The 15,109-nt window shown below is 28.0% G+C and overlaps 1 non-coding gene across 1 annotated transcript; it reads right to left on the minus strand.

The window, feature by feature from the left end:
• Positions 1 to 8,854: 8,854 nt before the first annotated feature.
• On the minus strand, positions 8,855 to 8,928 carry Trnan-guu (transfer RNA asparagine (anticodon GUU)). Its single transcript has one exon. It is a non-coding gene; the product is annotated as a tRNA-Asn (tRNA).
• Between the last annotated feature and the right edge of the window lie 6,181 nt (positions 8,929 to 15,109).

Consider the following 15,109-nt stretch of genomic DNA (forward strand, 5'->3'; position numbering starts at 1 on the left):
GATTCTACATTACTCGACTTTTCAATAGAAGGTAGGAATAAAGAAAGTAACCGAAGTATTTGTATTTGTTCTCTAAATAAAAAAAGAAAAAAAATTCTTTCCGTGACTGCATTCAAGTTCAGAAGGATAGTGTGTATAAAAGGACATCATTATAAACTAGAAAATGCTAAACCCAAAGAACTCAGCGAACACTTAATCTTTCGGCGGCAACTTTAAAAGACCCAGGTTTCAGCAACGCTTTCATTCAGCCAGACCAAATGCTGTAAAAGAGAGTGAGTTAGTAGGAGGATCCTTTGAATGACGCATATTTGTCTAGGGATTATGCAAGTACCAGCTGGGAGCTCTGTGAAACGAGTGCATTGTCAAGGATGTTTGGAATAGTCGAGTCCTCTGCTGGGGTGGTTCTTGTTGGAACTGTATTTTAAAAACAACTAGGGTTTTCAATTTTCCAGAAGCTAAAGAAGGATAAGCTGTGCTGATTTTTTCGATCCTTCTTTCTTTCGTTTTATTCTTTTTCTTTTAAATCTTTTCGGTCCTTGGCATTCGATGTTGCCAAGTAGCACCATTGAAATAATTTGTTTTCTGTTCCTAATTTTCGCCAGAGAGAGTTTTTTTTTATATGCTTAGAGGGTATCAAGATCTAGCTTTAAATGATTAATAAATGAATAATTTTAACTGGTTAGTCGCGAAACAATAGATTAATTACAAATAATTAAAAAAAAACTTTAACTATTTAACATTTCTATGCTGTATTTTTTTTATTATTTTTTCATTGACAATTTATAATTTGATGGGAAATGATTAAATTAAAAAATAATGTCAAGCATTTCATCTTCATGTTAAATGTTAGACGCCTCGGATCAGCTAGAACAGTTCTACATTTCTATTAATTGTCTTTAAGTTGCGGATCCTAAATTGTCTGGAATTTCACAGTATGATAATTAGTTACAGTTAAATAAGTAAACAGTTTCTACGAAAAAGTGTAATTAGATTTTGTTTTTTAAAAAGTTAGTTACAATTCTTACTTATAAATAAACTACCTGGATTTTTTTTAGAGAGAAAATATTTAGATACGAATCAAACACTAATTACATATGAATATTTTTCAATCTTACTTCATCTCACATCCATCAGCGCCATCTCATAAAATTTTGAGGCACCAGTAGCTTATCATCCTACGGCAACAATGCAAGTACCACAAAAATTTACGAGATGGCGCTATATGATATTGTCTGCATGATCAGAGAGAAAAAGGCTGCGATAGTTAGTCATAAAAAAATGTTTTTATTTTGTGTGTGCGTGTGTATGCAAAATCGTATTTCATTGGGAAAGTCACCTATATAGTTAAAAAGCAAAACTTTATCGAAATATAAAATTTGATCCAATTCGTTCGAATCGTTTCCTAGTTACACGAAATAAATAAATTTATATATATAAAAGAATTGCTCGTTTAAAGTTATAAGATAAGTATGAATAAGTGTATTCTTCTTTCCAACTTTCGCTGTACCTATACTATAATAATAATTCCTAGATAAACTGGAACAGTGCTAAATTTTTACTCCGTCTTTCTTTAAAAAAATGATCCCAGAATGGGGGGAAAAAACATTCTTTGAATATAAATTAAATGTTCAGAAATAACGACCACATTTTTATTAATAAATATTTTGTACATAGTAAGTAAAACAGTCATTAGATTTAATTTTTTGACGAGAAGTTTCTGTGACAGATATCTTTGGAAGATGGAGTAAAATATATTCTTCGATTGTGTTCACCACAATTTTTTTCTATGCATTTTGATATAGTGAAGTAAAATTTATGTTTGAATATTAAAATTAATATAATTTGAAATCAAATGCAAGCTTTGTGTTATAAGGAAGTGAATATTAATCAGCAACAATTATTATCATTATTTTATTTTCAATTAAAGAGAAAACGTGAAATAGGAAATAGGAGGGTTGTGGCTAGCTCTGCCTATGGAGATCTTATATTTTTTATGATCTCTTAAACGTTGAGGAAGAATTTGCAAGAAAGACAATTCACTTTCTCTTCTATTCACTTTCTTTAAAAAAAATCTTACTGTGAAAACAAAACTCTTCGATATTAATAAAACCGAGTTAATGGAGTTATTATTTCATATAATTTTCTTTTATCAAAATAAATAGGCGAATTAAATGAAGAACTAATTTCTTTGATTCCATCTATGTGATGCAATAGACTTGGAACTAAAATAAGTAGAAATTTAGATATTTTCGAATATTACTTGTGAGAAAAAGCCCAATTTCTTAAATATTAAGAAGTCGGACCGAAAACGTATTGCCAAGCAAAGCAACGAGACCCTGTTCTTTAGACTTTTATGTTTTGGGTTCAATACAAACAGAAGAGAATCTAGAATGCGTTTTAAGCTTCTTTTCTTTGATCGATTGACTTCAAAATTTAATGCAAATTTGTGGTGCCAATATCACATACGAAATCATTCATAACAGCCATTGCATATTCAGTGATTATGTTCGCACAAAATAATATGAAGAAACTGATACGCAATCAATCTATTGGTGGACATAGAATAAAATTTTAATTTAGATGAATAACGAGGTTGAACCAATGATATATCAAATCGAACATGTTACGTTTTTAAGCGCATGGATGGACAAACTTCACAAAAACGAGTTGCGGGTATACATTTTGAATAAAGGAGCAATATTAAATTTTATTTAAAATAATATTATATTTCATTTATCACAATCACGGATAAGCATAATTCCAAAAATTGTTTTTTCAAACTCAAAATGCTCTAAAACGTATAGATTCGTTCAGATGTCGAAGTCAGTTTTTGCCGATTATAACGTTGATGGGGTTTTTTTTTTTTTTTTTTTTTTTTTTCCTTTCCGGTGTACACACAAAAAACAAAGCGAAAATTTTCATATTTTTAAATCTAAAAGATATAAGTTTCTAAACAGTTACAAATAAAAAATTATAAGAAATAATCAAGATTTCTAAATTCTATTAAATACATAAATTATTGTTTGTAATTGAATTAGGGGGTTACACCTCCTGCTCTCTCCGTCCATTTCCCAAGAATTACATTCTGATTCTCTTGGGATCACTACGTGATCACAGCTTACTTTCCTCGATCGCCATATCATTATCCATTTCTATTAATAATTAGAAATTATAAATACATTCATTATTAAAAATAAATTTTAGTTATTTCAAATTGCATGAAATGCTCTTATTTATTTTACATCAATTATTAAAATCTAAATCATCAGTTTCTAAAATTAAAATCTTCTGATAACAGATTTCAAATTAATATATAGCTTTTCGCCAAATACGTCAATATTGTATCAATCGGCCAAAAATTTGCCAAAAGTCAGCCATCTTTTATGGTTACCAAAAATGGAAACAAACGGTTTTTAGGGTTACAATAAAAAAGTGTCATTGTATTTGGCTAGAAATCACCTAAAATAATTCAATTTTAAATAATTATACTTTAGATCGTAGATAAATTTTCAGTGCAGCCTTGACTTTTTTTTTTTTTTTTTCCTGATTTAATGAAATGTATTCCGTCAAAATTTGTCGAAATAATATTAATAACATCGAAATAATTACGGGAGACGGCGAGTCCTAATAATATCAATTTAATCATGTCACTGAACTTTGATGAATACAAAGCTTAACAAATTATTTGTACCATATTATTTAAAATTATATTTGAACCAAAATGATAGAGCATTCTAAATGTTTAGGTATAATCCGAAGTGGCGAAATTAATTGGCGACGCTTCTGTAATTCGGAAATTTCGTTCGCATAAATTGAGACGTATACCCTTCTTTCATTCATTCCGATTGTATCTTTTTATGAATGACTCTTCAGTACTTTCATTTCCCCTTAATTCTCATTTACGACGATTTTGATTTATTATAGAAACTGCTCGATTTACTTCGATTATTTACATATTATCCAAGCTGTTGCCAAATGACGATTAACAAATTCAACCTGATTTTTCCGTCCATATAAGCCCTTTATATAGAGAGAATTTCATTTAATTACCATAATCAATACTGTTTTTTCTTATTTATTTCTAACGGCAGTTAACATTAGTTGTTGTTTTTTATCACAGATATGTATTTTCTGACGAAAGAATAATGATTAAGAAAAACAGACCTGTAAGATGTCAATAAAAAATCACTCGTAGACAACTGATAATCGAAATTTTTCTTAGCTAATTAAAAAAAAATGATATCCATAGATATGTCTTAATTTTGTAAGCAGTAAAATCATTTTATACAGAATTATATTTTATTTTTTAAACTTCTATTTCTTAAATTATGTTTACGATTCAGCATAGAATCATCTTAACAAAACTTTAGTGTTATAAAACGCTTGAGAGAAAGATTTCCAATAAAATATTTGGATTTCAATAAAATAATTTTAAAAAAACGGGACGGGTTTTTTACTAAAATTATCAAATTTGTATTCTAAATTTGATTTCTATTTTTTTATTGTAATTGATAGATTAAATATCTAATTTTCATAAATATGGGATTACCAGGAATTCCATTATTGTTTTCTTATAAAATTTAATCCACAAATTTAGAAGGTTGTTTTATTCATTTCTAAAGTGATAAAGGTTTAGAAATTATATATAACTAGGAAAAAAATTGAGAACTTTTAAATAATTTAAAATAAATTTTTATAAATTTATTGCTGCATGTAAAGAAAAAGGAAATTGAAACCACCTTTTTAAGGAATACCACATTTTATTCAACAAATTTTTTTCATGTTATTCAAAGCAGTTGGAGTGCTTTTCATTTTTAAACAGATATAAAACCTGCATTCGGTTCATAAGCTGAAAATGTTTAGATAATAAAAATAAAAAATAAAAAATTTAAAAAAAAAGGATGAAAGAAAGGAAGGAAGGGAGAAAAAAAAAAGAAAGAATGAATGAAATGATGCGAACAATATTTGCTAAAAAAATGAAGTAAAATGAACATCTAGTATTTTTTTTTTCTTTCATTTATTGTGTGACAAGTATAATCAGCAACAATTCGTATCAGCAATACTGAGAAGTTACAGGATGTAACACCACATTCAGTTTAGGATTTGTACTCCAATTTGTATGTTATTCTCATGCATAAATAATAATACATATTCTTTTAACATAATTCAATTCTAACATTCTGTTTTAACATAATTCTATTCTAATTGCTAATAAATAACTAAGCAGTAATTTTAATATGGAGTCAATATACCAATTTTTATGTTATTCTCATGCATCAATAATAATACATATTCTTTCAACAAAAACATAACTTTTTTTTATAGCTCTAAAGGAGAAAATTGAGGAAAGCGAATACGGCGAAGAAGATGAAAACCAAAAATTATGTTCTTAGAACTATTGGCTCTTATCACAGTATATCACACACATATCACATCGATAATATATCATATATCACACACATATCACATCGATAATGGGGTTGTTTTAAGCTCTCTAAATACTATCGGCTTGAATTGCTATTGGTCTTAAAAAACAATATTTAAAACAATTCGTCATCAAACGCAACAATATCTCTGGAATCCTTTTCTTGAAAGGCAACTGACGGTATCGACGAATCATTAAGTAATATTTTCTGAGGAGAAATCTTGAGGCGAATTCCATTGAAAACTTCACCGTCTTTTTCATCCAATGCTCGGCGAGCCTCGTTTTCATATTCGAATGTTACAAAAGCGTACGGATTTTTAGATGAAGATGAAGCAGGATTTAGAGAAGATAAGTAAATCTTCTCAATTCTGCCTACGCCTCGAAAAATAGTTCGAAAATCTTGCATTGTAAGGTTGCCTCTGTAAGAAACATGAATCGTGCGCTTTTCTCGGCTTTTAAAATCGTATTTGTTACTTTTTGCCTCGGCTGCTGATATTTCCGACCAGGCGGTATTCCGTTTTTTCGCCAGCTCCACGCCCAGTTGCTTTCCTTCGATAATAGAGTTGTTCAAGTTGTTCACAGCAAAAAGAGCGTTTTCAGATTTTCTGTAAGTGATGACGGCACTTTGGGCGTTATGATGCACTCTCATTTTCCATATTTCACCAGCGCAGTCGAATACCTTGTGTAGAAGTTCGGAAGTAAGATGTTGGCCTCGAACAATAACAGACCTTGGTTGTGCTTCAGATTCAGGGGTGTATTCTCCTTTAGCGCACCTAAAATATAAAAATAATTATCAATAATAATGTCTGATAAACTTTGGGCCGCAGTGGCCTGGTGGTAAGGTCTCGGCGTCGGAACCGAGATTCGAGGCCCGAACCCGCTGAAGAACCATCGTGTAAGCGGGTCTGGTACACTTAAATCAGACGAGGCCAAACGTCCTTCAGCTGATGTGGTGTAGAAGTTTAGAGAGTGGGTGCCAGCTCAGGTGTCGTTCTCGCTATCTGACGTTCAGAATTACGAGGTTCGTTCCAAAATAGTTCTAGTGTTGCTTTAAAACGGGACGTTAATACAACCAAACCAAAGCCTGATAAACTTTTTAAGATTAACGCATAGAAAACAAAGGGTTTTGCCTTCTCCTTTCAATTAAATAAATTATTAAAAAATAAATTATGAATAATGCTAAAAAATTAAATGAAGAAAAGTATAGGTGTTAAAAGTAATTGACTTTATGGCCAAAAGATCCCAAAAGAACTGGATTTTCTCAAAATAGAATCTTTTATACATTATTTCTATTCCAAAATCTCTGTTTCTCAACTTGTATAAAATCTATGGCATTGAATAAGGCATCAATGATTATTATTTTTTACCGATTTCAGCGATAGCCGATAAAAGATACTTCTTTTATTATATTTAAGTCACTGATTGTTTATAATTTTAGTTGGAAGAATATTGGAATAATGTCAAACGATGCCAATTAAATTATGCCAGTAATATCAAAGATTTTATTAACGCAGCCATATTAATCTGTGCATTTTTCTTGTTGTTATTATCATTTTTTGTTATACGTAATTAAAAAAGTAAATTCATACACATTTTACAACTATTATTAAGTTATTAATGGATACGAATTTTGCAGACTTCTGACATTATATATTTATAATGCTTGTTTAAAATTTGTTTTTAAAAAATAAATCGCAGACCTCCAGCATCAATGACAGTAAAAGTATAACAGGCGGGCCTGTGAATACGAGAGCACATCGACTAGACACGCCTTCTCATTTTTATTTAGTTGCATACTTTCAGTTTAACGACTGCGCGAATTACTCAGCCATTGCGATCTTTTTATGGTATTTTGAAAATAAGTACTAATGATAAAATCCATCGTATTTCATAGGGAAAAAGAAGAAGAAAAAAAAACCTTCATTTGGTTATTTTCATAAACATTATGGATGCGCAGCTCTCTGGCACTATTTTTTTGACAACCAAACAAGGGATTAAATTTTCTTTAGAAATCAAAATTTGAATATGTGAGATTTCAAAAAAAATGAATTAAAGAGGATAAAAAATAATTAACAAAGATGCTGTTTAATAAAAATTCCGGACTGAAATTTAATTTTCTTCAAGGTGCGCCTAATTGCAACTTAAATTTTTATAAATACCATCCAGGTTTCATACCATGAATACTTTTTTCAGATCTATAAATACTATTTTCCAGACATACTAAGTAAGGAAATTTGGAGAAGGAGATGCCGGCTCGGGTTTCAACCTCGTCATCCAACTACGGTGCAATAGTTAAATTTGAATCCAGACTTCATGAACTTATTAATTTGGAAAAAAGTTTGGGAGCATTCTATCCTGCACTTTCGCTTATCCTTCCACTTAAAGATATGACAAAAAATTATATTTAAAAAATCCTTTCAGCAAGCTGGATTCCTTTAAATCAAAATTAATACTTTCAAATTATTTTCAATCCTTAGAAAAGAACTATGAAATATAGTACACTGACGAAAAGATAAATAATAATTATTCTTATCCCAATTTGCAATATTTGCAACACAAATAATACGAAGATAATATATATATATATATATATATATATATATATATATATATATATATATATATATATATATATATATATATATATATATATATATATGTTTGTCTTAAAATTCAAAATATATTTTACTAAAAAATATATTTTGAATATATATTACTAAAATATATTTTATATTTATAAAACTTTTATGTTTTTAAATATAAAATATATGCAAATATGCAAATGCAAATGCAAAACGATTGTATTAGGCAGTAAGAACAATAAATTTATCGTCTGCATTTTAAACATATTTCCAGAAATTAATTATCATTTGCAATTATTCTGCTTTCAATTAAATGCAAAGAATAATGTATTCTGATAAAAAAATAGCTTCTAAAAGCACAAAAGTATAATCGTTTAATTTATTAGAAATTTGTTTGTTATTTCATTTCACTACTAATTATTATTTTCAATGATCAATTCATATATGTTTGTTAAGAATAATTGTAGCATTCATCTTTAAATGAAACCATTACTTTGATACTATGAATGTGAATGTATATAAAACTGCAAAAATAAATTACCCTTATTTGATACATTTGACTGTGAATTCCAGTTAAGAGTTTTAATTCATATATCAGTAACCTTGATACCCCCAATAAAAATGAAATTCATCATTAAAATTTATGTTATGGTTAAATAATTGTTAATACAAAAGAAACACACTTGTTTTATAGAAAATGCTTTGAAAATTATATCAAAAATTGTGTGGCAAATGCAATGTTAGTTACTATGAGAGGATGCAGTCATGTAATAGCATCACTATGCATACTATCATGCAGCAGTTATAAGAAACTTCTTATTTTTCTCAAAGTTATAGGAAAAGTAATCGCCCCCGGGTGGGCTCGAACCACCAACCTTTCGGTTAACAGCCGAACGCGCTAGCCGATTGCGCCACGGAGGCTCCATTCGGTTGTATTAATTTGCCATAGCATAAATATTTTTGCCATAGCATAGATTCAAGTAATCAAATTTTAAAAAAGAAAAACTAGAATTAAAAGGTGTTTAGGGAAAGTTATTTTATAAAATCTTTACAAAAATGTATTTATTTCCCTAATAAAATCTCAAATTCTTGTTGTCTTATAATATTATTATCCATCAAGAAGTTAATCATTGCTTTCACGTTATCATAATATATCATTCATATAGACCGCCTTTTCACTATAAAGTTTCACTAACGTAACAAACTTTTTGCTTATTTATAATCGAAAGTAATCTCTGCTCTTGTCAAGCATCGGATAAAAACTTTCTTGGCAAAAAATTATTATTATAAATTTTGCGGAAAAATCGAACTCGGATTATTTGCAAAAACTACCATTCATCCAGAAATGTAATTTAAATGCCACTTTTTTTAGATTATATTTTAAAAATGGCAACGTTGAAATACAATTGAACTCATTACATTTTGATGCAGATCATGTGGTTTTTGATAAATTATTACCGGCGGCAATAAGCAGGAAATCATTCTATTTTATTCTTAATAGATAAATGGATAAATTTCTATTAACGAGCGATTTCTAGTCTTGTGATGCGAAGAATAATGTTAACAAATGTATGGGAAGTATAATGTAAATAAATCGGAAGATAATCATTCAATTCACTAATGCAACAACTAAAAACATTTGAAACATTATATTTCCTATTGATATAAAATTTAAATCCTATTAATAAGATAAAAATGCTTTTTATTAAAAGTTTAATTCACATAACTTCAACAATCATTCTTGTAAACACTGCAATGCATTCAACCTAACAATGCACTGTTTTGCGCTGAACTGTAACGTACTTCTTTTTTCCAGAAAAGCACTGAAACCAAGCATTTTAAACTTGGCACACTTAGCGGATTCTGAAGTTCATGGTAATAAAAAGCATACATTAATAAAAAAAAATTTAAAAAAAGAAGAAGAAATGTGAGTGATAATGAAAAGTTAAAGTTTTCATAAAGCATGGCATAATGTAAAGTTATTTTTAAACCGATATTTGATAGAATGTTGCCATTCTTCAAAAGAGTTTCTAATGTTTCTTCCCAAACAGACTTTTGGAAGTATTTGACTTCCAAAAATACAAAACAGCCATTTAGTATTTAAATAAAGCTTTGGCGAGCTTTATTTAAAGACGACGGCGTCTTCGTGCTATGAAAGATTATAGTAAAATATCCTAGCGAATTTTTTAATTTAGGTTTTATTAATTTATCAAAATTTAATCAATAATTGAATATTTTCATACGATTTTGAGCAAAGGTAAAATTGATATAACAAATACTAATAACTTATGGGGAAAATTAACTACCAGCAATTTTTAAAAATCGTTTGGTTAATAGATATTCTAATTTTAACTAAAAAACGTTTCAGATAATAAAGAGATTTTGCGTATTATAATACTTTATATAAAAGTAGTTTTTGTATTAAAAATATTATACGTGAAAGAATTTCAATCCGGATAAAACTGGGTATATCAGATAGAAGAGAATAATTTTTGAAATGAAAATTTCTTAATAGTTCATCTATTGTTATACATCCAAATTGTTGTAGGCCGAACAATAGATGGCGCGCAGCTCAATTTGAATCTTCAATGTGACAAAAAACTTCCGATAATCGTAAACAAGCACGTATCCCAGTTAGCAATATTATGCTAAGTAGAAGATCAAAATTGAAAATAATACGAAATGACACTATCTGAGATATATTAAAATTCTAACAGTTTTCCATTCTCATTTAGAAAAATTAGCAGCATCGAGTCCTCAATCGGGGCCTCCAAGAAAGCAATAAAATCGTTAGAATTTTTTATATTGATACTTGAAGCACATCCATTAACAGGGCAACAGTATAAATTGCCTTAATTAACAACAGCATAACAGCCCCACTCTGGTTGAAGGTCTGAGATTTTTTACCGTCCAGAGATAGATTTAATGTTATCTTGAATCACTTTTCTGTTCCTGGAAAATAGCACTATTTTGATTAAATAGTGGTCCTGAGTATTGAAGAAAAGCAATTCAAAGACAATCGACGCCAGCAAATGAAAAATTCTTAAAGAATTTTTGAAAAAACTTACGACAATGTTTCTGGGCTGCAATCTTTACATTGCTCAGATCAAAACTGATGCCAATTTTAAAATTGAACAAAACTGATTTTGAAGGAAAATCAACCTTATATTATACTATATTAAGAACGAGTTGATAAAAGACAGAATTTATCAGTTGTTAACCAATTGGAGCAATTCTTTTTTTGAGGGGGGACAGATGATATTAAAATGATTCTTTCCTTTAAAGTGGGAAAATAGTAAAATGCAAATATTATCCGATATCAACTGACTTCGTTTTTCACGTTCGTTTATCCATTTTAATTACATTGTTCGTTTCGTTTTTATTTACATTACGTTCGTTTACCCATTTTAATTACATTTATTTCCTTATCTCACGCATGGATGAAAGAGTGGGATACAATGGTTGTTAAATTATTTAAGTTTAATAAAACAGAATAGTATTGCAAAACTTCATTTCTCGCAATATAAGTTAAAGACATGTAAAAAATTCTGTATTATTCAATGCAAATGGCAAATTCTATGAGAAGGGTATTGCTGAAGTTTTCTAGAAGTTGAAGAATATCATTAAATATTTTCAATCGTTTATTGCTGCAATATTTTGAAATCATTTATGTAATGTCTGCATAGTACACATTGAGTCAAAAATTTAAGTTTAAATGACATATATGAAAATATAATTCGCTTTCAACAATTTATATGTTATGAAAATATTTAAAAAGATATTTGCAGGGACATATCAGCTGACATGAAATATAAAACTAAATAAATATATATTTTTTTAATTTACCTTTTTTGTCCAATATGTATTTCTCCATTTTGCCTGAAAGCTTTCTTAAAATCTTTGGTAGATTTTCCAGCACAACTTGTCCTTTTTTTACTTCCGTTTGCTTTCAAGATTTGAATTGCAGTCTTCTTTAAATCCTCTTGCGTGCATTTTTTCGGGGTGTCTACAGCAATAAGCAATTTAGGTGAATTTGTCGCTAAATCATGTGAATGAAGTAAACTTACCTTCATTTTAAGCTTTCTTAAAATATCATATTTTGATTTTAAGCTCCTCTCTTCATTTGTAAGCTCTTTAGGAAATTCTAGCATATATTTTTTATTCATCTCCAGTTATAAATCACCCAATTCTTCTTGAAAGATAGTCTGATCTGTAGCTATAAAGATCGTACCATATTGAAAAGAATATTTTGTACATGTAAATTATAAATTTTTAAACTTTTTTATTACAGTATTGTTTAGATAAATCATATTAATTATTTTATATTTATAAAAAAAAACTAATAAATCGTTTTCCAACGTGCAATAGTTTACAAAAGAAATAATATTTTATCTAATTTCTTGTTCTAATTTTGTATTTTTATTTGTATAACATACATAAGAAAAAAAATTGCTTTTCGTGATTGGCAATAAAATTTTCTACTTTTAAAGTATTGGTACAATATTAATTTTATAGCATTAAGAAACATTTTTATATTATTCCATTAGATGAACTCTAATCACTATAATTAAATTTAAATCTTAGCTTCTTGCCGTTTGTCAGTTTTCGCTAATATTTGGCGAGTTATTTTTTAGATTTGGCGGGGTTTGTCTGGAGCCCAGTTATAATACATAAACACGAGCATTTCTGTCATTTAATTCATATTTGAAAGTTCATTGAAATTTTGAAAATACTAATTTCATATAATCTTTAGCAGTCAATTTGCGCTTCGTAAAAATTAGTTATTTTCTTGTCTATTAAAACTCTAATGCTGTCCTTGTTCTTTGAAACTCCCCTGAGAGGCATTTGGAAATTCAGAATATGATTATATTTAACTTATGGTATTTTAGGACCTTATGATTTTGTCGTTTTTTTTTTCTTGTGCTTGCTGAAGTGCAGGTCTATATATTTCTTAAAAGATACAATTAATTTTATTTTCTAATTAAGACACAATTAAAAAATGAATTTACTCTGTTCATTAAATCTTAATTCGAAATTTATACAATACTTATATCAGCACTTGTGCGATAAATTAATTGCATGCCTTGGCGAGTTTTTGGTTACCCTCTATGCAACTGGCAAACTTTAGGCTTAAACGCATAATTATGGCGAACATAATCAATAGGCTAACATGACGTCTTTGACATTTAATCGTAGTTTCAATAAACATTACATCTTTGACATATTTTTCCTGGTGATTAATTGCTGGCATGCGGTATATGCATATTTCTTAAAGTATCATGACATTTTGTTTGTGTGTATGTGTTTTATATCCTAAATCAGCTTTGCAACTAAAAAGTTCGAAGTAATATTAATTTTTTTGATATTTTTTTCATAGTTCTGTCTCAACAATATAAATATATTAATGGTTTTTTTTAAAAATAAGATAATGGAAAACTAATTAAAACGATATAACATCTATAATTTATAAAATATAACTGTACTAAATGTTTTGAAATATTTTTTTTTCTGTAGAAAATAACTATGTTGCCCTACTTTAACATATTAGTAAAATTTAAGTTAAAATGTGTTATAAATACACTAAAAAACTTAATTATAATAAGCTTCTTCGAATGAAAATTTTTAAAAAATGCTACTTACTTTAAAATATTATTGTTCTATCAATATAGGCAAATGATATAGAAATTCTGCAATATTTCTCTTCAGTATTTTCCAAGGAAGAAAAATCGTTTTACAGCCTAAAGTAATTCATTAAAATCTGAAATAAACATCAGCTGCTGATGGGCAAACGTTGCCAAAATGAAAATTATAAAACATTTGTGATATATATTATTTTTATTTTATTTTCAGAAACTGTTGAAAAAATATTTTCCTACTTTTGAACTTTGATTTTTATTAGATACCATTGATCAGAAATTATTTCGTAGTTAAACTATGGAAAGTTTGAAATATATCTAAAATAAAAATAGGAAGAGAAATTTAAATATATATATATATTTATGACTATTCTTGAAGAAAAATGAAACCACAGACGATTATTTATGCCATTCGTCATTCGTGCATTTGTTTCCGATTACTCTGTTCTGGTCGTTTATATCTAATTTGATATGTTTTTTGAAACAACTAAAAGATTCTAAGAATTCAAAAGGTTTGAAATAGCTTTGAAGAAATTCGATGATATTTGGTAAATTTATTTCAACGATATCATGATAAAAATACAAGAATAAAAAAAATAAAAAAATAAATGTAATCTTAGGTTTTACTTAACTCTTTCACATTCAAATCAGAATTGAGATGAGATTAAATAACTTTAAGAAATAAGTACTTAATAAAATTAATAATAATAAATAACGAAAAACATAAATAATTAATGAGAATTTTAAGTATTAAGATATCTTTATTCGATAAGTCTGATTTGAAAACATTGGATTATCTGCAGGAAACAAAATAATTTATATAATAATTAGATAATTATTGAAAGATAAAGAAAGTGCCGAGTGTCCGAAAGATTTAAAGCCTCAAACATACTTTCTTAATAATTTGTATGTCATGAAATAATTTAACAAAATTCAATAAAATTATTTTAACATAGAATATGTTTAATATATGTGCGAATATTTAGAAAAACATTGCATAAAAGGCGGAAGGGAAGTATATAAGAAATGTAGCGTTACCAAAGAATGTTATTGGTATTTAATATTGATGAAAGAAGACATTTTGTGCCTTACAATTTATATAACCTCCAACTAAATATGCTTTTATTTCTATTCATCTGTGTTCATATTCGTTTATATGAAACATGTATTGAATTTTCCAGTTGAAAAGTGTGATCTTAAAATTTTGATCAATATCATCGTTTTTAAAATCAGCGAAAAATATATTAAGCGGTTTTTTTTTTTCTTTTCTTTGCCATATAATTGAAGATATATATTTGACTGTTCTTGTGGGTATGACATACATTGAAGTCAGAAAATGTCACAAGTTTGATGAATGAAATTTTATCATTTTCCTTTACATATGTACAAGAATTATGGCTGTTCTTGGGGTATTCCAATGCGTATACATACATTGCAAATGAGAAAGCGCAACAAGATGATAGATG

The sequence above is a fragment of the Argiope bruennichi genome, chromosome 4 (assembly GCF_947563725.1).
Source record: "Argiope bruennichi chromosome 4, qqArgBrue1.1, whole genome shotgun sequence".
In the NCBI taxonomy this organism is placed as follows: Eukaryota; Metazoa; Arthropoda; class Arachnida; order Araneae; family Araneidae; genus Argiope; species Argiope bruennichi.